The 23807-nt window shown below is 33.9% G+C and overlaps 1 protein-coding gene and 1 non-coding gene across 2 annotated transcripts in view; one reads left to right on the top strand and one right to left on the bottom strand.

Moving 5' to 3' along the window:
• The window catches only part of LOC118192790 (protein-L-histidine N-pros-methyltransferase), a 500898-nt gene that overhangs the window by 386542 nt on the left and 90549 nt on the right, over window positions 1-23807 (top strand). The window lies entirely within an intron of this gene.
• Window positions 22240-22312, bottom strand: TRNAT-UGU (transfer RNA threonine (anticodon UGU)). Its single transcript has one exon. It is a non-coding gene; the product is annotated as a tRNA-Thr (tRNA).

Raw genomic sequence — 23807 nt, forward strand, 5'->3', positions numbered from 1 at the left:
TTTCTTTTATTTCTTGTTTATATGGCTCAGATACTTGTCCCATATTTTCACATCTTGAGAATCTTCTTTATTATAATTCTGGTCGAAGCAGAACACCTTTTCTGAAGTTACATTCAAAAACCTTCTCGCCTGTAAATTTTGCTCAAAGTAAATTTCGCCCAAAAGGATTTCTTAAGGTTTTTTTTTTTTTTTTTTTTTTTTTTTTTTTCCCGCTCTCGCTGAGCTCGCAGTCTTCCAGTCTGCTGTTACACTCACTCCTTCTTACCCGTGGTTTTTTATTTTTTTAAGAAAAAAGCTTTATTATTAAACATAATTTTCTTCGCACTTTCACTCGCACTTTGCACTCGATTCAACAACAAATTCACAAACTGTTTAGAGCGTCTCCTGCGCTGGAGACAAAAGTCTTGCCACTCCGCGCTTTGAAATCGTTGAGTTCGTTAATAAAATCCCTTAAAGTTTTACAAAAATGTAAAGTAGATAATGAAGCAAATTCCAAATTCGGGCTTCCAGGTGCCCATGTTCGGGTGGAGCACTACGTTGTTCAGAATTTGATGGCTGTAGGTACCGTTGTTTTTCCACAATACGAGAAATATGCATACATTCATGCAGATTCCTCATTATTTAATTTCTTTAAATATAATACGGGGCGATAATATTTGGTGGCAACAATCTGAAAAGTGATATGCCGGTTATAGTGATTCAACGCAAAATGCTGTTTCAAGACTTACATTCCATTTTGGAGTAACATCGCTTTTATGCTAATAAGAGCATATATTAGCGTGCGATATGAATCTGAGCTTATAGTTACGTAAATGAGGAATTCACGTTATGGTAACATCTTTGATCAGGTGCATGACATATGGTCTTAGCGGGTAGTGGTCCAGCAGTGCCTTTGTAATCTAAATTCTGCCAGTTGTCGTTATTATAAATTATAGCTTTCCTGAAGAATTTTTATATGTATCCTTTGAGGGTAATTTTTAGCGAATTCTATTTATGATATCTGGGAAGTGCTGAGTTTCTCTCGAAGTGCCAAGGAATTTTCTTCTACGTTACCGCGTGCTTTCGTGGTGTAATTAGAAAGCATGTCTGGAGTTTGAACCCCGAGAAAATTCGAATATTTCTTGCTTTAAAAATTCTAAAATACTTTACGTGGTACTTCCGTACCTTCAAACCTTGTTTTGAAGAAAACACTGACTCAAATAACTTCTACCTGTTTTCGTAAATTGGGTTTGTTCAACAGAAATTTCACTGAGACTAGAGTTGGCTTATACCCGATAATTCGTCTTTAGGTGGGAGGAATGTTAAGAATTAAAATATTTCTTTAAACAGTTTCTGTAATGAAATAGCTAAACATCGTGCCATCAATCCGAAGGCCCCGATTTCGAAGCAGGGCACACTGAATCTCCTCCTCTATAAATGAATATTAAATATTGAATTTATTGTGGGGTCATACATGCGTTTACAGAAGTATATAAAGGCAAGCGCTGTTAGAAATGTCATTGATTGTTGATTAATTACCTATAATAAAGTACTGGAAAGCTGTTTTCTTAAGAGATGGAGTACTTTCGTGCATGATTTTTTTTAAGATAACTGGGTCCTATTTATTTATATATGGTAAAAACTCAAACATTTTCTTCAGCCATTTCTTTCGAGTGTCGGGAAACGAACTCGGGGCTGAACCGGTGCGTTGGCTCAAGTGCTGATCAGGATATTTACATATTGAAAATTCGTTTGGAACTCAATATAAATCTTCACAATCTCACACTTAAAAATTTTTCGCCACGATTAAAAAAATTAATTTTCTTTAAATATTTTATAACACTAATTATGTTGTTGTTACATATGGCTTTATTGGAAATATCAATTCAAATATATAAAGCAGCCCAAGTATCAGACATGAACAATGATAAATAATAGAAAGGAAGAAACATTTATAAAGTAAGAATCAGAATAAATGAACATGGGAACAAAAGTAAAAAGTAAAAATTTAAATAACAGGGAAAGGACCATAAGAGATGTAGTCTTTACAAGGAGTTCATGAAAGCTCTGGCATTCCAATATAGTTTACTCATCTCATCACGTTTCTGAGACTCTTTATCTAATTCGGGGCATATAAGAAGATGTTGTTCATTCATGATGCCCGAATTCCAAATTTGCCATATACTAGATGGAAGGATGCCAATTTTATGAAGATGATGTGCCATGCAATAGTGACCTGTTTGCCGTCTGAAGTTTGGCACAGCCACTTTACAGGGTTTTTCACAAAACTTTTTCCATGTGTCTTGAATGTTAGCCCAGGATTTGGCTGTTGCTTTTGCTGCCTGGTCAGATTTAAGATTATCCATTAATTTCTCAAAAATATGCTTTAAAAGTGACTGGAGGAAGTGGTTTGCTGTCTTGTGGCGCAAATGTTCCTCTCTTGGCTAGTGAGTATGCCTTTTCGTTACCATCACCTATAGCACTAATTATTATGTGGTTAATTTTGATCCATATTATGCATAATAGTACAGGCCAGCAGTGGCCGAGGGTATTTACCGTTAAACTCTGGTATGTCTCGAAGTGTCTTCCCGGGGAATGAGTTCAACTGGATGGGGTTTACGTCGTTTTCCTCGAGAGTAACATGAATATGAATCTGCTTCCCTTAGAAAACCCTCCGTGAAGACCTTAACATCCTTTAAGCAGAGAACCTTGGTATGTTTTGCCATAATTAATTAAGCTTGAATAACAGCACTGTAATGGTGCAAAATCTACAGTTGTGCTTTTGAAATTAACATTGTGAAATTAACTTTTGAAATTAACAATAAAATAGCATTTTAAAAATTTTTTTAATTAAAATTACTTGACAAACCGTATCAAAAAATTTCAGGCGTTATATGCAAAGGAAACTTTGGAAATTTGTTAAATTAAATATTGCATAGGTTATTTTGATCTGTTTTAATCATCAGAGACTAAACGTTTAAAGAGAATTTCTTATGTAATATTAATATTACAGGAAACCTGTAGGAAACAATGAAATTTTTATTTGCTCATATCCTCACCTGTTTAAAAAGATTGAGTGTCATTGGGTTATATAATGCTTAGAATGTAAATCGAACTCAAATCATGGAACGTGCTAACCAGTTATGTTCCTCACTGTCTATTAAATCAACGCCGAACCCCTCCTACAAAATTCTAATTCCAGCCCCCACCTTCTTTGTCACATCGCTCCTCCCACCCTCTCTGGTATGAAAATGCACCACGGAGCAAGCACACTGTTCATTCTCTTCTCCCCCCCCCTCCATTATGTCCTCACAAAGAATTTTATCTCATTTTTTTTCCCGGATCTAACAAGAAATGTGTCCTGTTGCATTTAGCTTCAAAATTTTAGATCTTGTTTATCCGAATTTTCACGAAACCCTCTTTGTTTATTTTTATTTTGTTTATTTAGAAATTTCGTATCCATATGCGCAGGAGACAATGCGTGTGCGTGTCTGTGCATGTATACGACCGTGCGTACGAGAAAGAGTGTGAGAGAGGGGGGTTGCATGGAATAAATAAATAAATAAATAAAATAAAAAAAAAATAAAACACTTTTAGCGCCTTTACTCAATATCAGTACGCGTTTGCTCTGACGCCTTGGTTGCGAGATTAACGCGCAAAAAGGGATTTCGGCGCGTGTTTTTGCGTTTGTTCATATATAGCACTTTATTTTGCACTTTTTTTTTTTTTTTTTTTTGCCATAGCGCCTGTTCCTCCGGCTGTTACGAGAGAAGCTAGGCAACACTATGCCTTGCACTTATTATTTGATCTCGAAGAAAAACGGTTTTGCAAATTGGCGCCAAAATGAGATCTGGTCTAGACCATTTTTAGTTCCGAACTCTCTGCTTCACCCTGCCCATCCACCAACCCCCCCCCCCACTTTACCGTTTTTCGCTTTTCTCTTTTCTCCGGCTCACGCGCGCGCGCGCGCGTTTTTAATAATTTTCTCCATCTTTGTAACTCCGGCAGAATTGTGCGATTGTTAGATACCAAGGATGTCAGAGAAAAATCAAAAGAAAAAGCTGAATTTTAGCTAAACAAGTCATAGCGAATATAGATGTATCTGCCACGGTTTTCCGTCCCCCTTCCCTTTTTCTCTCTCTCTCTGACAAAATCTGAATTTTAGGGATTCTAATAAGCTTCGTTTCGGAATCCAAGTAAGTCCGTTCCATTACTTCGAACGAAGGCATTCCCAGGGCTCATAACGTGGAATGCAATTATTTTCGGATAAGTATAAAGACTCAAAAAGGAAATACGGTAGTAGAAACTTAAATAAAAGTTGAAATAGGAACTGGGATGTTTAAGCAAATTGGAGATGAAAAGGGATTTAGTTATTTATGTCATGAAAGAGAACATTGAATTTACTCAATTATTTACAGCAAAATGTGTGACTGTTTCTGAAAAATTCATGCAATCCAATTTACTTACTTACGAACTATTGCAGAGATTTGGCAATGAAATCTAAGTAACCTGATTTTTCCACAGCTAGTCCAGAAAAGATATTTTCGGTAACTTGAAAAACTGAGGAAAAAAATTATGTATAAAGACTTCACATTACAATTTTTAACACTTGGGGCAAGTGTTCTACCACCTCGAAAAATTCGTGCAGTCCATTTTAAAGACTGCCTACGATAACTTTTAATACACATTTGGCCGTCTTCCGAAATTAAACATTCTTAACACTAAAATTTAGTGTTCTGGACTAGTTGTCATTCAGAAACGTTAAATAAGTAACCTGATGTTTTCAAATCCAGTCAGACACAAAGCACTTTTGATAACTTTAAAAAAGAAAATTAAAAAATTGCAATCAGAGACCTCAGGTTTTGCAATCTGAGGTCTTCTTGCAGTAGTAAAAAAATGCGGTAAATTTTGTATTATCATAATTATTAACAGAACATTGGCTGCCGATTATAGTTAGATATTCAGAAGACTAAAACTGGTCGTTCAGAACCCAGTCAGCAGTTTTAAATAAGTAACTTGATTTTTTCCGCATTCAATACGGCCTAAGGCAATTTTAATGACTCGAGAAAAAGCTAAAAAATTATTATCTGGTAATTTCAAATAACACCTCATTCCCCAATATAGAGTTTACCATTAAGATAATACCTCAATGAAATAATTAATTCAAATGTTTTAGAGTTTTCAATGAGCTAATGAATTCGATTAATTCAGAGATTTAGGTAATTTCAGATAACACCTCAATGAACTAATTAATTCTCCAAAGAAGAGTTTACCATTAAGAATATCTAGAATTTAAAAGATATTAAAACGTTTAAAATGTAAAACATTACGAAATTAAAAAAAGAAGTATTCTGTACCAATTACGCTTACTTAAAAGTTAGAAGCATCTTTTATTAGTTACAACACAGCTGTCGACATTGATAAAATTATGAGCTGGATATATTACAAATAAATCTGTTTTAATGTATATTAATTAAATACATCAATGGTAAGGGTAAAATAAGGATTTAAATTATTAAGAAGTGCGTTTATTGCTTTTGAATCGCACAATCTGCAACAGACAGATCGAATTCAATGGTAAAATAAAGATTTCATACCGCATGGCAACACTTTGAAAAATGGTTATACGCAAATGCACATGTAACATAAATTATAAGCTTTACTTTTCGTGCAGTGGCAGCACTTGTCAGGATATAGCTAACTGTAGTACATTTTATATGGTTAAAAATCGCTGGCATTAAAATGAAATCACTAATAACACCTTTAAAAAAAAGAAATCTGAGGAATAAAAATAAGAATGTAAAACATTTGTGTAATAAAAGCGATTCCAAAATTTGATTACTAATTTTTATTTTTTGCTGTAATTGCTTTCCTTGTCGCCAGAGAAATAAAAATATTACATCATTCCAGCACTCCCCGTTGGTAAATTTTAAAACAACTCCCTCTTCCCAGCGTCACTTCCTTATGATGGATAATGTAATCTAATGATGTGAAATTTTTCAGAAATTTCATGCTTCATGTAGAAGCGATAACTAAAGATGGGAAGGGAGGACCATTAATGCGGCGCTTCTGAAGATTTATGATAATCATCCTGCACTTTTATGCAACATTTGCTTGGAATGTACCATAGCGTATGTGAAACTTTGTCTTTTGTTTAGTACATTTTTATATATGGACTACAGTCTTGTTACAGACATTTTAAATAATTTACTGGAGTTCACTAATGAAAATATCTGCATTTATGTGATAAGTTTAACTTTCAAATATTAAAAACTCATTGAGGTTTAAACTTTAATTTCCTTATTAATTATTTTTATCATAAGTAATATAATTTTTATAATTTAGTATTTTTGTTCTATTACCCTTGCTGATTCATCAATAACAGAGTGGACAAGAACCACTGAACACTGGCAGTTCGACCAGAAGTGCTGACTGTATAGACGTTTTCGTGCTTTTCTCCTTGTGCAATATGAGTATGAGCTAGTTTTCCGTAGAAAGTCTTCTGTGAAGGCATCTCTTTCCTTACTCAGGTCGTCTGAGTGGGCTTTGCGTGGTTTATGAATTCAACCCAATCTTTAGGAAAAAGGGAAGATAACGTAAAATTTTCCGTCATTTTAGACTATTGAAGGTTCTAAATTTTCTGGAACCGGATCTAATAAGTTTTGAAATCCGCCATATATATTTAACGGTATCTTACGTTAAACTTTGAATGTTCCAATTCTCAAATGTCGCTGATGGTCTTTCACAAAAGTCATGTGAATATAAAATTCAAATGTTCTATCCCTATTAAATATATTTGCTTAAAGTCACAAATCTCTAAATTTTATGTAATAAGTACAAATATCGATGAAAATTATTCAAGAAATTTCATTTGTACGCTCTTTGTTATGCTGTGTTTCGCATGAAAAAAAAGTTTAAGTTTCAGTGCAGTCTCCTTACTGTAAAAAATTCATCCTCATAAATTGATGAAAACTGTAAATAATTAAAGCTGATTTAAAATATCAGGGACAAAAAATAATATTCTTTCATTCGGCCGAAATTACAGTATCACTTGGAAACAACGCTGTCGCGAAAAGGAGGGGGGTGGAATTACGTTCTGCCCCCTTTAACATTTCCTCAACTACTCATACTGCATTCCGATTGTCAGTGCAGTGAGACGAAATAAATTGTGAATTTAATATTCAACTTTCGACGTCTCTAGGTATGGGTGGAGAGATAGTTATGCCCCTAAAGAAAAGTTTGGAGTCAGAGTTTTCATATGCTTTCTCTCCTCATCCGTGTTTGTTTTTTCGCTTTTTTCACCCTCTGGCAGTTTCGTCTTTCTCTACATTATCATGTCCTTCGGTTTAGTACTATGGCGGTAACGTAGTATACGCATGGGTGTAACAATGCATATGTGGATGATACGGATCCTGATTCGTTTTCAGTAGTAAATGAGAACGCACGCCATCAGAATTGAGATGAAGGCCCTTCCCCAATTTCTGATAGGATACATGATGTTTAAAATTCCTTAAAATAAGGCTCCAGTTTCTCTTCGTGTCCATTATTCCGTGAAAATCCTGCCTAGTATTCTTGCACGTATCAAAAAAACGTCGTTGAAATCTTCCTTCTAATACGACAGATGGGATTCTTGGGAAAACAGCCTGCTTAGCTTCTTTCGTTAGGCTCTTACAATACTGTGATTGTTACGAAATACCGTCTGGCGAAGGAAAAAATAGGCATAATCAAGAGCCTGATAGTCGCTTACGCCTACAAGGCCCCAGCCTAGAGCCCGTATTTTAAAAGGTCCCCAAATCAACGCATAGTATATTACAAAAAAGTCACCGTAGTTCAGAATGCTGTATTTTATAAAATATTGCAAATAAAAGGATTATTACTATACGAAATGAAATAAAACTTTTCAAATTTTAATATATGAATGTTCGATGCATGCCTCTGTTATTACAAAATACATGTTCAAGCGGTATTCCAATTCTGCCTCCTTACATATTTTAAGATTTTCCCAATAATGATCAACCAAAGTAGCTGAAAATCCATTTCTTCTGTATTTGATGGTAACGGGGACGTATAAACAGTTTTGCCAACGTACCCCCAAAGGAAAAAAAATAGGCATAAGGTCAGCAAAACTTTAGGATCATCTAAACATGGCTAAGTCATCTTTCCAATGTCCACCATTCCGACGAAGTAGGAGCTCGTTATTCAGATAACAATTACTTCACTGTAGCATTAGAGTGCAGCCTATCTTGTTAGAATATGAAATCTTCTCAGCCATCTTTCATTTTAGAAAAATTTTCACTTGCGTCGTATGAAGATATGGCGTGTGTATCATAGCTTTCTCGAAGAAAAGAAGGGCCTATATACTTTTGCTTTGAAATGGCGAAGAAAAAGTTTAATTTTGATGAATTTCGTTTATGTTCAACGGCAGGTTAGTAAATTTCTGTGTCTCGATTCCTAAAATTAAGACGGTTTACCATTCTACAAAAATGAAACATTGTTTCTTCATTTTGCTTTACCTAACAGATGAGCAGCGACAAAATCTCGTTTTGCAATTCTTTGTGCATGGAACTGAAAAATTTGTATCGCCTGATAAACTTGCCTGTCATTAAATATTGCAACACTTGCAATTTATATGTCTTCATTTGCAATTGTCATCACTGAATCTTTCGAATGGCTGGCTGCTGAATTCCAGTTTCTTGAACAGTGCAATTTACTGACTTTTTAAGTCTTACGTGGAAAATTCTAGCTTTCTCCACTGTTTTTTAGAAATACTTTTGCCTTTACATTGGCAAACCGAGACCGAGCTTTCAAACTACCGATGCCATTTCAGAATGGTTTGGTGGCTTACGCCCAGCAACAACGAAGAGACATTTTGTATGCTCTAAAAACAAAAAACGCAAATTTGCGATTTTGAAACTAAAACTTACATCTGTGCCATATTGTGTCACATGAAGTTTTTTTCGCATGAATTTTAAAATTCAGAATATTCTTTCCCTTTAGGTTAATATCATGAGCACGTGCAATCCATAACTCGGAACCTGCAAAACTTCAAAAATCTGATGAATAATTTGAAATAACTCGGCATAATTCCTCAAAATCTTGTTTTTACCCATAAAAACAAAGAATGTTAACATAGGGAGAACTGAAAGTGGCCATGTATACATAGAACCCTGAATATATGTGTGTATAATAAAATATATACATAGAACCCTGACTTTTCTTAACTGGTCCTTCTGCGTTACATATTCCTATTTCACAGCTGATGTAATGTTTATACAAAAAACGTACTGTCAAATTTTAAGCTGTCGTATAATATAACAAGTAACTAATAACTCCCTGTTCCTAGCCAGTTCTAAGCAATAACCTTAAGTTTATGTAGAAGGTTCGTGTAACTAATTGGGATTTTCCTGCAAAAGTGGAGGTTATGAAATGATACAAATGCAAGACTACAATCATTCAATTGCTCCATCTCTTAATATTTTAGCCTACTGATTAATAAGAAGGCATTGCAGTCTGCAGACATTAAAGTCTTAATAAACATTCAAAACGTGGATCTTTCAGTTTGCTAGATGGACGTGCTAATTGCATTCCCACGTAATCGGTCCCGAGGTTCAAATCCCGCTCGGCGTTTTCGTGGTTTTCCCATATGCAACGTGTAATACGAGCCAGTTTCTCTTAAAACGTACTCTAACGAAGTTCAGCAACTATCCGAACAGCAACTATTCGAACAAGCAACTATCTGGAAACACCAGGTATTTGGAGTTATTAGAACTGCAGTTATCTTACTTTTAGTTACCCGGAATGTATATTTGTAGAACAGTAACTGTATAGACTGCCGGTATTGCAAATTATAAATTATCAAAGCGCAATTGTCCGGATCACTTTTTTCTTTTTTCAACGAAAATTAAATTTGTTACTTCATTTGTACGTTTTAAAATTTTTTCTTTGATTTTATGCAAAAAGATAATATACAGAACGCATGCATATTTTAAAGAAATTATTAGGTTAATTTTAATGAATATGTACAAGTCTTCGTTGTGAATTTCTTTATTTAATCAAATAATTACGGATTTAATGTTAATATAGTAACAATAAAAACAAGATTACGTGTTTAATACTAGGGTAAGTAAAAAAGAAAAAAAAAAGTCATTCATTGTTTTATTTCGTTTGAAAAAATGGGATATATGCTCCAATTTTTAAAAAATAATTAATAGTTCCAAGACATGTTAATGTTTATAGTTAATGACAAAACCCTTTCCATCACAAACGGAAACAGAAACACCTAAAACACGAAAGAAATTTCTAATAAAAAATGTTATGCTATTTGTAATTTTTAATAACCTTTCCTTTAGTACGTGTTGAATGAAATAGTTTTCTAACAATTTGTGACAGACTGAATGCAGATTTCTTTTTTTTTTAACTTCGCGCCAGCGGCCGAGTGATAAAATCGCTAAACACTGGTAGTTCCAAACTAGGTTCGATTTCCAGTGAACGGGCTGACTGTATGGTCGTTTTCGTGGTTTTCCCCATGTGTACGAGCCAGTTTCCCTTAAAAAGTTCTCAACGAAAGTATCCCTCCCCTTAGGTTGATAGCTCTACTGTGCTTTGCCATAATCAACTAAACAAACACCAAACACTTCTTTTAATGCGTAATATCCTTTGCATCTAAAATAAAATCGAATGGTGACGAGGAAATTTCAGTAATCAACACATTATAATCCTTCATATTTATTTCTATTTTTAATAGTATCAAAATATTCCTTTTAATAACATAATAAATAACACTATAACACATAATAAATAACACTAACTACACAATAAATAACACTAACTACACAATAAATTACACTATTTTAGTTTCTTCGAAAAGAAATCAACGAAGCTTTTAAAATTTAGTTACTTTTTCAACCGAATTTTGAGTTCATTTTAAATACTTAACTTTTAGTATGCGCCACTGACCAGGCTTCCTACCTAAGCTAAAACCGAACAGAATGATGCCTGACCAGTGGAAAAAAACAACAAGCAGCCACCACAATAAAGCAATGGCTGAAAGACCAAGTGCCATTCATTGCTCTTAATCAGGAATGCCACAGAAAAGTACTTTGTAAAAATGATTACAGGAAATCTTGCATGAGATGCTACATATGACAATAAGCAAAACGTCAGTGTATAATATTATAGTATAATAATAGTGCATTTAGTAATAAGATACATGAATACATAAATGAATAGGTAATGCGGTAGATATCATCTTTATGTTACGCTTTTCTAATTAAAATTTTTTTATATTCGAAATTGTAATCTGAAATTTTCAGATTGCAAATTAATTTTTCCCATGGTTCAATTTTGTCGGAGGAAAAACATGTTTTTAGAACAAAGGGGCAATTTGCCCAGAAAAACTATTAATTTCGTTTTAACATTTTGCGTTGGTTCACTATAATGTCTGTTCACTTTTCAAATTGGTGCCACCAAATATTAGAGTTCTGTATTATATTTAAAGAAATTAAATAATGAAGAAGCTGCATAAATGTATGGATGTTTCTCGCTCTGTGAAATAACAGCAGTATCTAGAACCATCAAATTTTGAATAACTGAACATGGCCTCTTGGAAGCCCGAATTTTGAATTTCGAAAACTTTAACGAATTTTTGATTAACAAACTCAACGATTTCAAAGCGAGCAATTGCAGCTCTGTACTGAAAAAAAAAATTTTTTTTTTATCTCTAGCGTGCGAGCCTCTGTATCGGGAATTCTAAACATATACACATTTTAAAATTATTTTGCGATATTGCTGTTGAACTGAATTTTATGTTTAAATGCGAAGGATATGATATTCAATAAATAAAGGTTACACAAAAAATGTTTAAAAAAACGCCCCTTTGGTCGTAATTTAAAATCTGAAACCTTTCAGATTTTTTTTATTTATTTATTTAATTAATTTTTAAAGCATATTTCATTTTTTAAATTATGTTATACTTCACATATAATAGAAAGCTAAAAATGTAAAGATGAAATTACGTTGCTTTATGGCAACTATATGATACAGTTGTCCGCGAAATTTTAAAATATCCCATAATTAGTCCCTCTAATTAGTAAATACATACTGTCATTTCCATGGCTAGGCTGGATATTTCAAATCATACTGTTAAGCGCTATGGTTAGAGCAATTCTTATCGGTAACAGATCGGTTCTTATCTCAATTCTTAACTGGGAAATATCCCGGATAAATAGTATAAAACCGCAAAACTTCCGAGGTCTAAATATTTAAATACTAACAATATCGCGAATCTTCAATCGAAGATTTGCATTCCATTCGGGGAGAAAGGGAGGAGATACGTGAAACGAAACAGTTACAGAAATAACTAGTGTATAATTAATAAAAGGTACGTTTTTAAGTGTTAAACGTGTTTTAATTTAAATTTACATTTGTACATTAAATTTTGGAAAATTATTCAACATATTATTTTACATCGAGATTACACATTTGAATGAATGGTATTTTTATACACCCAGGATTTTCTTCATTAAATAACACATTTTCATAAAAGAATAATTGAATATTAAAATTGTTTATCAGCCTTGACAAGTAACCTTGGTTGCTCCTTTCAGAAACGGTTCCTTCTCGTATTCAAGAAGCTCAGCAAAATTTAAGGTAATTTACAGTGCAGGTTTCTAGTTTCGATTTTGAAACTGGATTTCTTGCATGATTTCTTGAAACTGGATTTTTGAAGAAACTTTAAAAGAAAGTAGTATAAAAATTATTTAAATGTAAAAGCAACATAATAATTACAATACAAATTTAGAATGATAATAAAAAATCTGAAATTCGCAGATTTGCTCGACATTTTCAAAAAAGTCTGATATTCCCGAAATCTTTAAAAATTCTTCTAAAACTTGCAAAAATAATCTGGGAAATTCTTGCCGCAATCAAATGTGCATAAGCACACGTTTACCGATTTCTTCACTGCATATTTTGGCCAAATAAGTTGGTGATTTCCCGATTTAGTTTGTTGGGCTCATTACGGGTTCCCTACTCCTACTTCTATTCCAATTTTCTAGGGAAGGAAGAGGCGTGTCCCATCGAAATAAATGGAAGAGAAAAACTTTGTAACCAAATTTCATCCCCATATGGGTCAGAAGAGAATACATCATAGTGCTCTTAATCAATTTAGAGCCCAAGCACACATGAAACTGAGTGTGTACGGAATGCAATCTCTGCCACTGACAAGCACACGAGGGGTAATTACTGGCGTTTGGTGGTGCTCTTGTGCTTGTGCATTTTTCATCTGGCGCTTTTTACACGCGAAGGCGGTGCGAAAGAATAGATTTCGACGGGCATCCGTGCGTCATAAATGGATAGGGGTTAGATCTTTTGAGATGTACGTATAAAAGATGAATCATCATTATTCATTTAAGCGAATATTCGGAAACGAAAGAAAGAAAATTCGAAAAGAAAATCTGCCTTTATCAGCGCCAAGTTACCTCTCCACGACCCGGTGGGATCCATCGGAATGAAATAAAAATTCGCCAAGTAAAAAATAAAGCGGGAAATAAAATTCGCCAAGTTAAAAGAAAAAAATCCTAGGAAAGAATCTAAAGCATCTTCAGAAACAACAGGAGACCCAAGCGAGCGCAGCCGTACTAAAAGATTCTTAGAACATTAGTGATTTAAGTCAGTACTAAAAGCTCCGACTCTTGCTCATTCATGACTTTTTATTCTGCATAGCATTAGCAAAATGCTTTCCAAATGGTAATCTGAGGAAAATATGAGGATTCTACGAAAAATAATTCAGAGTACCACAACAATACATGCATAATTGTAAAAAAGGCAAACAGTCCCAAAAAATACTTAATTTTATTTATAATTTTTGTCTCTAAAGCTGGCCTGGGCAGAATGGTTGGTCAGACCGTCAGATTAAAGATTAAGAAAAAAAAAAGCGGAAAGAAATGAAGTAAAATTTTTAGGTATAAACTGTTATTTTCAGAAACTGAATTCTTACTTAAAAATTAATAAGTTTCTAACAATCAAAAACTAATTAGACAAATGATGCTGCTTTATATCTTTCGCCATTTTGTTTTAAATTTTATGAGTTAATTTTACAGTGGAGCTTCTTAAAACTATTTGTAAGTGATAATCGATGATGCATGATCTCAAAATGCTTTCATTGCAATTAATGATAAAAAATGTTTGCTCATGACAGAAAAATTTCAGTTCATGATAAAAAGGTTTGAATTCATAATTGACGATATAACTGATTCAATATATGATTGATAGGATTCATGATAAAAAGTATCAGGTTGATCCCAAAATAGGTAACATTTTTTGCCAAAGCCAATAAGTATGTCGAATTTGAATTACGAGCATTACAAAGTGTTTATAAAATAGTTCGCAAGCGAACAAATTAAAAATGAGTTATAAATTGCAAGTTTATTTTACTTGAAGGGCATCAAAAGAAATAAAAGGTAAACTAAGAAATAAGGTTATTATTCTGGGATTGCAGAAAAATGCGCCAATGGGCTGCATGTGGCCCACGGACCGAAGTTTGGCTAGGCCGAATCTAAACTAAACTGACCGGAAAGTCCGTCCGATGTAAACCATATCGTGAGAAATCATGATCTTATTATTTCAAACAATTTCTTATCCAAGGAACCTTCACATGGTTAATAATTAATCTAGAATTTTTCAAGACTGTGCAATTATTTAAGTTTTTAGTGATAATACGCGTATTTTTCAAGCTTTAGAATTTTAAAAAAAATCGAATGCTAAATACTATCTTAGACGTTAAAAATATTTTCGCATCGATATCGATAAAAAAAAACTTATATAAAATAATTCTGAGTGCGTTACTTCTTTTCCACTCGTGGTAATGAAATGGTTGAGCTGTTTAAGAAAAACGCAACTCTTTTGAACGATATCGTAATCATCGCTCCTTTTTTAGAGAAAATCATCACAAGTTTGTTTCAAAAATTCTGAAAAAAATAATGGTAAGAAGAATGGGACAATAGAGATATGAAGACAAATGTATAAAATGTTAAAAGTGTTGGAATCTCGTTTATGGTCAGATTTTCATCCGACTCAGACTACAAGAAGACAAGAAATGTTTCCACTATTTGTAAGTCGTTTCATCAACGTGAATGTACGATGTACATGTAAAAACCTTGATGAGAAGGCAGATTTGCTTATTATAAAGAGGCAAAATTCGTTTAAAATATTTAGCTTTTTTTTTTTTTTTTTTTTTTTTTATTTATTTATTTATTTATTTAGCTAATATTAAATCGGTAAGTTTTTTCAATAATGCGTTTGCTAGTTTTGATCGGATCTGAAATGTAGAAATTGCATTAATTAATGCCATTGGGAACTGACTGATTAATATTTTTATCGTTTCGCCTGCGTAATATTTCGTTACCTACTGCGTTTAAATTCCGAAAGAAATATTTTTTTCGCTTGAAACTATCCCTAATGCTTTGAAGAGAGTCATTTAGAATTTGAAAAGGTTCCAAACTGTCCAACACCAGCAAAACAAGCTTTTTTCAGACCAGAATTAATTCTAAGAGATTCTGAACAATCACTGATCGTGAAAACGAGCAGTAATTTGAAAATATTACACTTGAAATTATATATTCATTCAAATAGAATATGTATAGAAAATGATTCTCATACTGAAAAGATTGATTTGACCTATAAGGAGGACAACCAGCCAAAATGTACGAATAAAAATCGATACAAAATTATAAATAAAATTAAAAATTTGGAGTAATTTGTGGCATTTGTTTAAGTTCCGGATGGGTCGGCACTTGCAGCTTAATGCATTTTTCGGAAATCCTTAATGCTTTTCTGTAATTTAGCCGTCTGAATCTAGGATTGTTGCTCAGGGTGCACAGTAGGGCGAAATCGAATTATACTTCTTGAGAAAGGGGAAGTTCCATTCCAGTTTTGATTTAAAGCATCCCAGAAGATTGATCCGAGGATTTTCTACCCCACTACCTATACCGCAAAATTACTGCACAGGACTTCTCGGCAATATCTGAAGTCCACCCATGTCGCATTGACGCCATGCACTTATCCAAGCCTTTTCCATGTTCGAACTTGGGACCAGTGATACGGCAACCAACATCATTAACTAATGTACCTAAATGTTGCAACACTTAACAATTACTTTTCATGGCATAACTCTGAAAAACTCGCCGCTCAGACGGTATAATGGTTAGGGGAGCAGACTGCGATACCAAAGGGCCCAGGCTCGAATCTCGGAGAATGCATAGTTGTATTTGACCGACCCCTCAAAGGAGGTAAAGGTGGCCTACCTGTTAGGTGCTTCCATAATAAAGTGACCACCGCTTCTGGCCTTAGCAGTGGCCAACGTCTGTGGACGGTTTGGGCTCGCCATTGGAAAGAAAAAAACTTGGAAAACCTCTTGCATGGTATAAAGTAAGATAAAAAACATTATATATATTTATAAATATTTTTTATTCTTCATTTTTAACAATTTATTACGTACTGGGAAATAAAAAATTGGTATATTTAAAACAATATATATTTCAGTGTGTTTCCCAATGCGTGGTATAGCAATTACTTAGGTCCTTGACATAAACAACGTGTGGCGACATAGCTATAAGAACAGATAACATAAATTATGTAAAAAAATTATAATATGAAATTGAGCGCACGAAGTTTGCTGCTAACATTTGCCAAAGGAAATCATTTTTCTCATTTAAAATTTTTACTTATAATAAATAACCAATAGAAACACAAGTCAGAGGAAGACCCGAGCTTTGATGGTTAGACTGCATTGCTAGTGACTTTAACATGATTCAAATTACTAACTGACGGTGGTGGAGGAGGGGCTTCGGTATGAGAACTCTGACAAGGTCCATGACACACCCTGACTGCTATGCCAACTGAAAAAATGCAATTAGCTGAGAAATTCTTAATCACGGGTAGTTTCCGCCTTTCTGGTGAACTTTATTATGCAATATTTTGGTTGCAGTTATGTTTACTAGATGTCACCGTATTCACAAAAGAATACGGAAAATGTCTTAATAAATAAAGAATATGGCAATCGTCATTACCTGAAGACCAGCTAAGACGTACGAACAGCGGAAACAGCGTTATTACAATACCCACTAATAACTACGAGTTGGTAGCAATTTTTCACATTGCAGTAAGAATGGAGAACATGTGGATTTCATATAGCCCCAATAATCAAATACGCAGAATTTCAAGTTTAAATAGCTGTATGACCACTTTTACAAAAATTTTACACTTCTACAGAAATCTTTATTATTTCATTATTCCTTTATTATCCCCTGTCAGTGTGAGAATATTTAGTGCTTCCCTTTTTTCCGTCTTAAGAATAATGTTAGTGGCATAATACTGGTTTTTCGTAGTAATAGCTCAAAAGCAAAACAATATATTCAAACCTAAAGTACAATAGGCCAACCAGCGACCGAAGAGTAAACTCGTTGAACACTGGTATTTCAACATGGGTTCAAATCCCGTTCAAATCCCAGCCAGGAACTGGCTGCATAGTTGGTTTTCGTAATTTACCCCATGCGTATTGCAGCTACGAGACAGCTTCTTTAAAATGTCCTCTATGAAGGCATCCCTTCCCATACGCAGATTGCCCTCGAGTCGCTTTACCTTAATCAGTTAACTTAATCTAGAGAACGATCTCTTCTGGTAAATATAACTTTAATTAAAAATTTACATAATAAAATTTCTTTAAAAAGCCCGTAATTTAATAACTGCCTATACGTGGCAAATTCACCAAAACACATTTTTTTTAAACTTGTTTAAAATAATCCGACATCCGAGTGACAATTTGTAAAAATACTGGCCGAGCTATAATGTGTAGAAAAATTATAGAATAATTAGGACAAAAATAATGATTGTGAAAGGAAAAATTTTTTAGCAAATGAATCAAAATTGAGTCATTCTAATCTTTCAAAATAATGTAAAAAAACATTACATATTTTAAAAAACTTCATAAATTTGTTTTTAAATTTTTGAACGCGAAAAACAATTTGTAAATTAAATATTCGTTGTTTGCTGTTCTAGTTAGACACATCAGAGGTTAATTAATTAAAACATTAAACAATAACAATTAAGGAGTTCTGAATAAACATGCCGCCCCATCAGGATAGTGGTTAACAAAGCTGACTGCCCCTATCAAAGAGCTCAGATTCGAATCTCGAAGAAGGCATGGATGTTTGTAAACGTATAGTGTCTGTGCGGCATGGGGACACTTTAAATATGCGGTGAGCCTACCGCCAAGTTCTCTCGAGAGCTTGGTGGTCGGGAAGAGGGGGTTGGAGACCCTCGGACCCTTTCCTGCGGGGTGCTCTCCTTCAAAATTAAGGGCGGAGCTGCGCAAAGTCATCTGTATGATGCTCAATACTTCTATCAACTACAGGGCGCAATCCTGCACTCCTTGCCGCAATGAATTTCGTGGGCTTGTTCTGATTATCTTAGTGTCAGACAACTGAGATAAGTCACAACACACGAATACACGTTTCGTTCTTTTTGACCATTTGAGTAAACATGCAATCAGATTAAAAAGTTTAAAAAATTATTAAGAACTGCTTTTCACGTTTTTAAATCCCTTAGTTTTTTAATCGAAAGCATATAGAATATGTTTGAAAGAAAAATTAAATATCTTACTGGAACATGCTGGCGCGTGGAAGATAAAGCTTTTTTTAAATAGCTGAATTTGTTAATCAAAAACTCATTAAATTCGCACAAAATAGGAATTAAAGAAAAAACAAATACGAAATTCAAACATGCGTGTTGAAGTGGAGCTTTGCGTTATGTTCAAAATTTTGAGACTTTTAACTGCTGCCGTTTTCCCACAATAAGAAGAAGAAACATACTTACTTACCTGCATATATATTCTTCATTATTATACATGCATATATATTCTTCATTATTTAACAGTATAGAAATTTATGTCGTTCCTATAATTAATAAAAGATCATATTCAGGATTCCTAGGCACAGCGCCCTCTGGTGAACAAAACTGCAATTAAAAATTTACCTCTTAAAGTGTTATTAAAAAACATGCAGTTTCATGCAGTTTTGTTCTGAATGACTGTGTTTCGCTAATTCACTGAAATACAAACATTTTGACAATTTACTAAATTTTAGATTCATTTTTACATAAATGATAATTTTTATAAACATATACATCATTCGTATAATTTATGAAAAGCATTTCTAACTTCGTGTATAATGTTCTTAATTTTAGATTAATCATTTGACTCTCTCTCTCAGCATCGAGTTCGCTGCATGTTTTATAAATTCTTAGATTTTTATAAAAATTGTGCTTATTCGCTTAGTTATATGCGCTATGAATACATTTCTTATAATTCGAATCTGAACGTTTCGGTAATTTCTGCGTTTCCATATATGTTATAATCTCTGTATTTGGGTAAATGCTGCAATATGCGAATTTGGGTAAATGCTGGGAAATGCCAAGAACACACGCAAACGATAAAACTTAACTCAAAATTTAATTAAAAACTATAGCATCTATAATAATAAAAGCAAGTGTAATGTGTCTGTCTGTCTGACCGAGCTCTCCAGCCAAATCTATCGCACGCAGGGACCTGGAATTTTTTATACGGAAGCACAAAGGGGCTGGCCACCAGACCTCGAAGCCCGATTTTCGATTTTTGAATTAGAAAAATTTTAAAAAAATTATTTATAATTAATTAATCACGGTTTTTTTGACTCACTGATATTATTATTTGTTTTCAAATAACGTTCGATTGTAACAATTGATTTCTTTATTCTAGCGTTAGTTTGCTGTTTTGACGATACATTAAATCGATTAATTACAATTCATTTCTTTTTTGTAGCTTGTGGGGGGGGGAAGAGAGAGAGACAGTCTACATGTCCTACACTACTATTCCTGCGCTATTCACTTATCTGCATTTTCTAAATGCACGGGCAACGCCGGGCGGGTACACCTAGTATATTATAAATAGAATTTACAAAATTCTGCCTCGGCTACTTGTGGGAGAAGTAACTATAGGTAAATATGTACAGCATACCAAGTAATTTTAATATATAATCAAGCTGGCTCAGTCAACTCAGTCCGAAGAAAAGCTCAATCCAATAATTAGTTCTGCCATCTGAGAAATAACACAGTTCTTTCTTTCAATTATCCATTTGGTCTCAATTTAGTATTTATAATTTTGCAGATGCACTATGTAAAGAACATTCTGTGGAACAGAAAGTTGAACGAAATAGTATTCTCTGAACTTTTTTTTTTTTTTTTTTTTTTTTTTAAAGGTAGATTTCTTTATAACTGCTCATATTGAGATATATAACTGTTCTCATTTGTTTCTCTCCATAAAGTACAGACTTGCCCTTAGTTTTATGACAGCCATTATTGAAGCCCCAACGTCGCATAAATATGAAATTGCAAAGAATTAATACTTTTATCCTCTGCTCTCTTTCTAAATCTTAGGCATTTCTGTTGTAAAGGATTCCTACATTTCGGCTATGGTATGGATATAAATTAAGCTGAGTCTGATGAAGTTATGCATGTAAATTGAGCATTTTAGCTGAGTCAGATGAAATAATTATAATTCTGTTTCTTCTACAGAACGAAAAATAGGAAATAGTGTAAATGTACGTCTGCAATTTGTAGCACTTTTCAAAGAAGTATTTGCCAAAATAAATAAGCATCTTTATAAGAATATAATATACATATATAAAGTTTATTGGATTGTCCATAATGAACAACTACAAAGCTGAAAGAAGTCTATTTCTCCTTCTTCATTGGTTTCTCTCATCCAAAGAATTGTTTTTTCGGGGGAGGGAGGGATCGCTGAAGCCTTATCAACGAGCTGGATCAAACAGCTTTCACTGTTTTGCAGAGACTTATTCAAAAATTCAGTTTTCCGAAAATAATTCTAATGATGTCTATAACGTTCAACATGAAGTCTGCATCCAAATGCGATGAAATATTCACATACTTGTACACTGGTATGAATTTCCTTCGCGACGTAAAACAGACTTCTTGTCGTTCAAAAATACGAGGCATTTCAAAGCTCGCGAATATATTTCTTCAGCAAAGAATCGATTATTAGTCTAAACTAGAGAACCATATATTCGGTTCTTATAACAGCACATATTTTCTTGAAAAATATATCCTGCATAAGTGATCGGATGAGTAAGATACTGGTAGTTCTTCCTGGATGTGTTTCTTATAAGTGGTTTGTATGAGGATCTGTGTTTTCCGTCTTGTGTAACGAATATAAGAGCTAGATATTTTCATAAAGATATTTTCTCCCTCTTTTCCGCGTGCTTTCTGTTGTACTTGGAAGCGTACTCGACGCGTATTCGAGAGGTCTAGGGTTCGAGTCCCGGTGAGGGCATTGCACATTTTTCACATCTCCTGCTTCAAAAGACCTTAATTACTCTACAAGTGGTGCCCGAACTAAAAGGTGGTGGACGGTAATTCGTCACAAGCAGGATTTGGCGATTCGGTCACCTAATCCCCAGTCGTCCTTTAAAAGGGAGAGTATATATGGTATTTTCTCCCTCCTTTCCGCATTTTTTCGTGGTGTAAATGGAGGCATACTTGAGGAATATTCGAGAGCTCCGGGATTTGGGTCGCGGCGAGGGCATTATGCATTTTTTGCATCTCCTACTTCAGAAACACCTAATGGCTGTACAAATGGATCAAAGATTTTTTATAAAAAATTATTAATCTTAATAAATCAAAAATGTTTTATGCGATAGTAAAGAAATTCTCGAAAAGTAAAAGTAGTAATGTGTTACTATGCCATTCTAAGAGTAAACGCTTTTTTTGAGAAAACGTAATACTCATGTCAGCCAAAGGTGCCATTCATCATCATTGAAAGAGCGTCCTAGCATTTCGCGCACCTGTTGAAAATCACTGCTGTAAGCAATGTAATTTTATATTTTTTTTAAGGAGAAATTTTTACTTCGTTAGCAAAAGTGTTTGGACTCCCTGAGAGTTTAACTTGTATTTTTTTAACTATACTTAAGTTAATTTTCAGAAAGATTATTATTATATTATTTTTAATTAATGTTTTAAATGTACGTTTTAAAATGTTCGTGCACTTGGGATTTAAAACGTCATTAAAACACAAAAAATGATTCAGGTTATAAACCATATTATGGGAACTAAAAGCATCTTATTAGCTCCAGTTTAACAGTCTCATCCTCTCGTTACAGTGTGTAGAGACATTGGGTATTTTTTGGAAAGCAGGAAAGATGAAAAAATTAGCAATGCCCTCGCCGGGTCTCGAACCAGGGACCTCTCGAATACACGTCGAGAGTGCTGACCACTGCACCACGAAGACATACTAATAAATACCTTATACACTCCCCCTTCTAAAGGGAGACTAAGCATTAGGGCACCCAATCGCCAAATCATGGTTCTGGAAAATCATCATTCACCACTTTTTTTCAGTTCGGGCGCAGTGTAGAACATTAGGTTATTTCGAAGCAGGAGGTGTGAAATAAGCAAAGCCCTTACCGGACTGGAACCACGGACCTCTCGAATACGCGTCGAGCGTGCTCACCACTACACCACGAAGGCATGCTAAGGAGGCGAGAGAAATACCTTATAAGTGTTCTTTTATAATCCGTCAGCCTTAATTTCTAAATTAAAAGAAAACACATGAACGTTATTTTAGTTGAAGGTATGCCATTCAACCATTCAGTTACCTCTCATGTAAAACAGCTTCTATATCAACTCATATCTATCATCTCATCTTACAACACAATTACTACGCAAGCCCTTTTTTTAGCCCAAAGGGGTAATTTGCCCAGTGGCATTTTGCGTTGGTTGCACTGTAAACGGCGTTTCACTTTTAAAACTGTTGCCACCAAATATTATTGCCCTGCATTATATTTAAATAAATTAAATAATGAAGAATCTGAAGTGAATGGATGTATGTTTCTCGCATTGTGAAAAAACAACGGTACCCAGAGACATCAAATTCTGAATAACATAGTTCTCCACTCCGTGGAAGCCCAAATTTGGAGCTTCGAATTTATTTTATTATCTATTTCATATTTTGTAAAACATTAACGATTTTTTATTAAAAAACTCAACGGTTTCAAAGCGAGCAGTGGCAACATGTGCGGGGAAAAAAAAATTATCTCCAGCTCGCGAGATTGTGTGTCGGAAATTCTGCAAACATGCTCTTTTTTAAATTATTTTGTGATATTGCTGTTGAATTGCATTTTATCGTTTAAGTGCGAAGACATGATATTTAATAAATAAAGGCAACACACAAAACGTTAAAAAAGTGCCCCCCTCGGGCGTAATATGAAAGCTTTCAGATTTTTTTTTTTTTTTTTTTCCTTGTAAGACGTTTTTAAAAATTCTTAGTCATGTTACATGTTTATTCTGGAGCCAACGCAGAAATAAGAAAGAAGCGAAATTTTTATATTTATCAAAATTTTTAAATCTAGAAGAAACGTTTCGCACAAATGTCAACGAATGAAAAGTATTTTTTATCTCTTAAATTCTTATTTTTTTATTATGCCATATATCTGTAATATTGATTAAACATCAGAGTAGAAAATATTATTATATAAATATATTATTGTCTGGTAAATTTTCATATTTCTGGCAAGCATGCACCATTTTGTTCTGTGCGTTTTGAAAGATGTGGTGTGGGTTTTCCCCCTTCAATAAGCAATCGGATATTTTCACGAAATTCAGAAAATCTTTCATAAAATTATCATCAGTGTGAAATTAAATTTTGTTTAATCTACGTCTTCTACATCTTTCCGAGAAGTTCTCAAACATTGCTGATAATATTACATTTTGTCCTATGCGAAATG

The sequence above is a fragment of the Stegodyphus dumicola genome, chromosome 3 (assembly GCF_044657685.1).
Source record: "Stegodyphus dumicola isolate Sdum_Otavi_A_Nest chromosome 3, ASM4465768v1".
Classification (NCBI taxonomy): Eukaryota; Metazoa; Arthropoda; class Arachnida; order Araneae; family Eresidae; genus Stegodyphus; species Stegodyphus dumicola.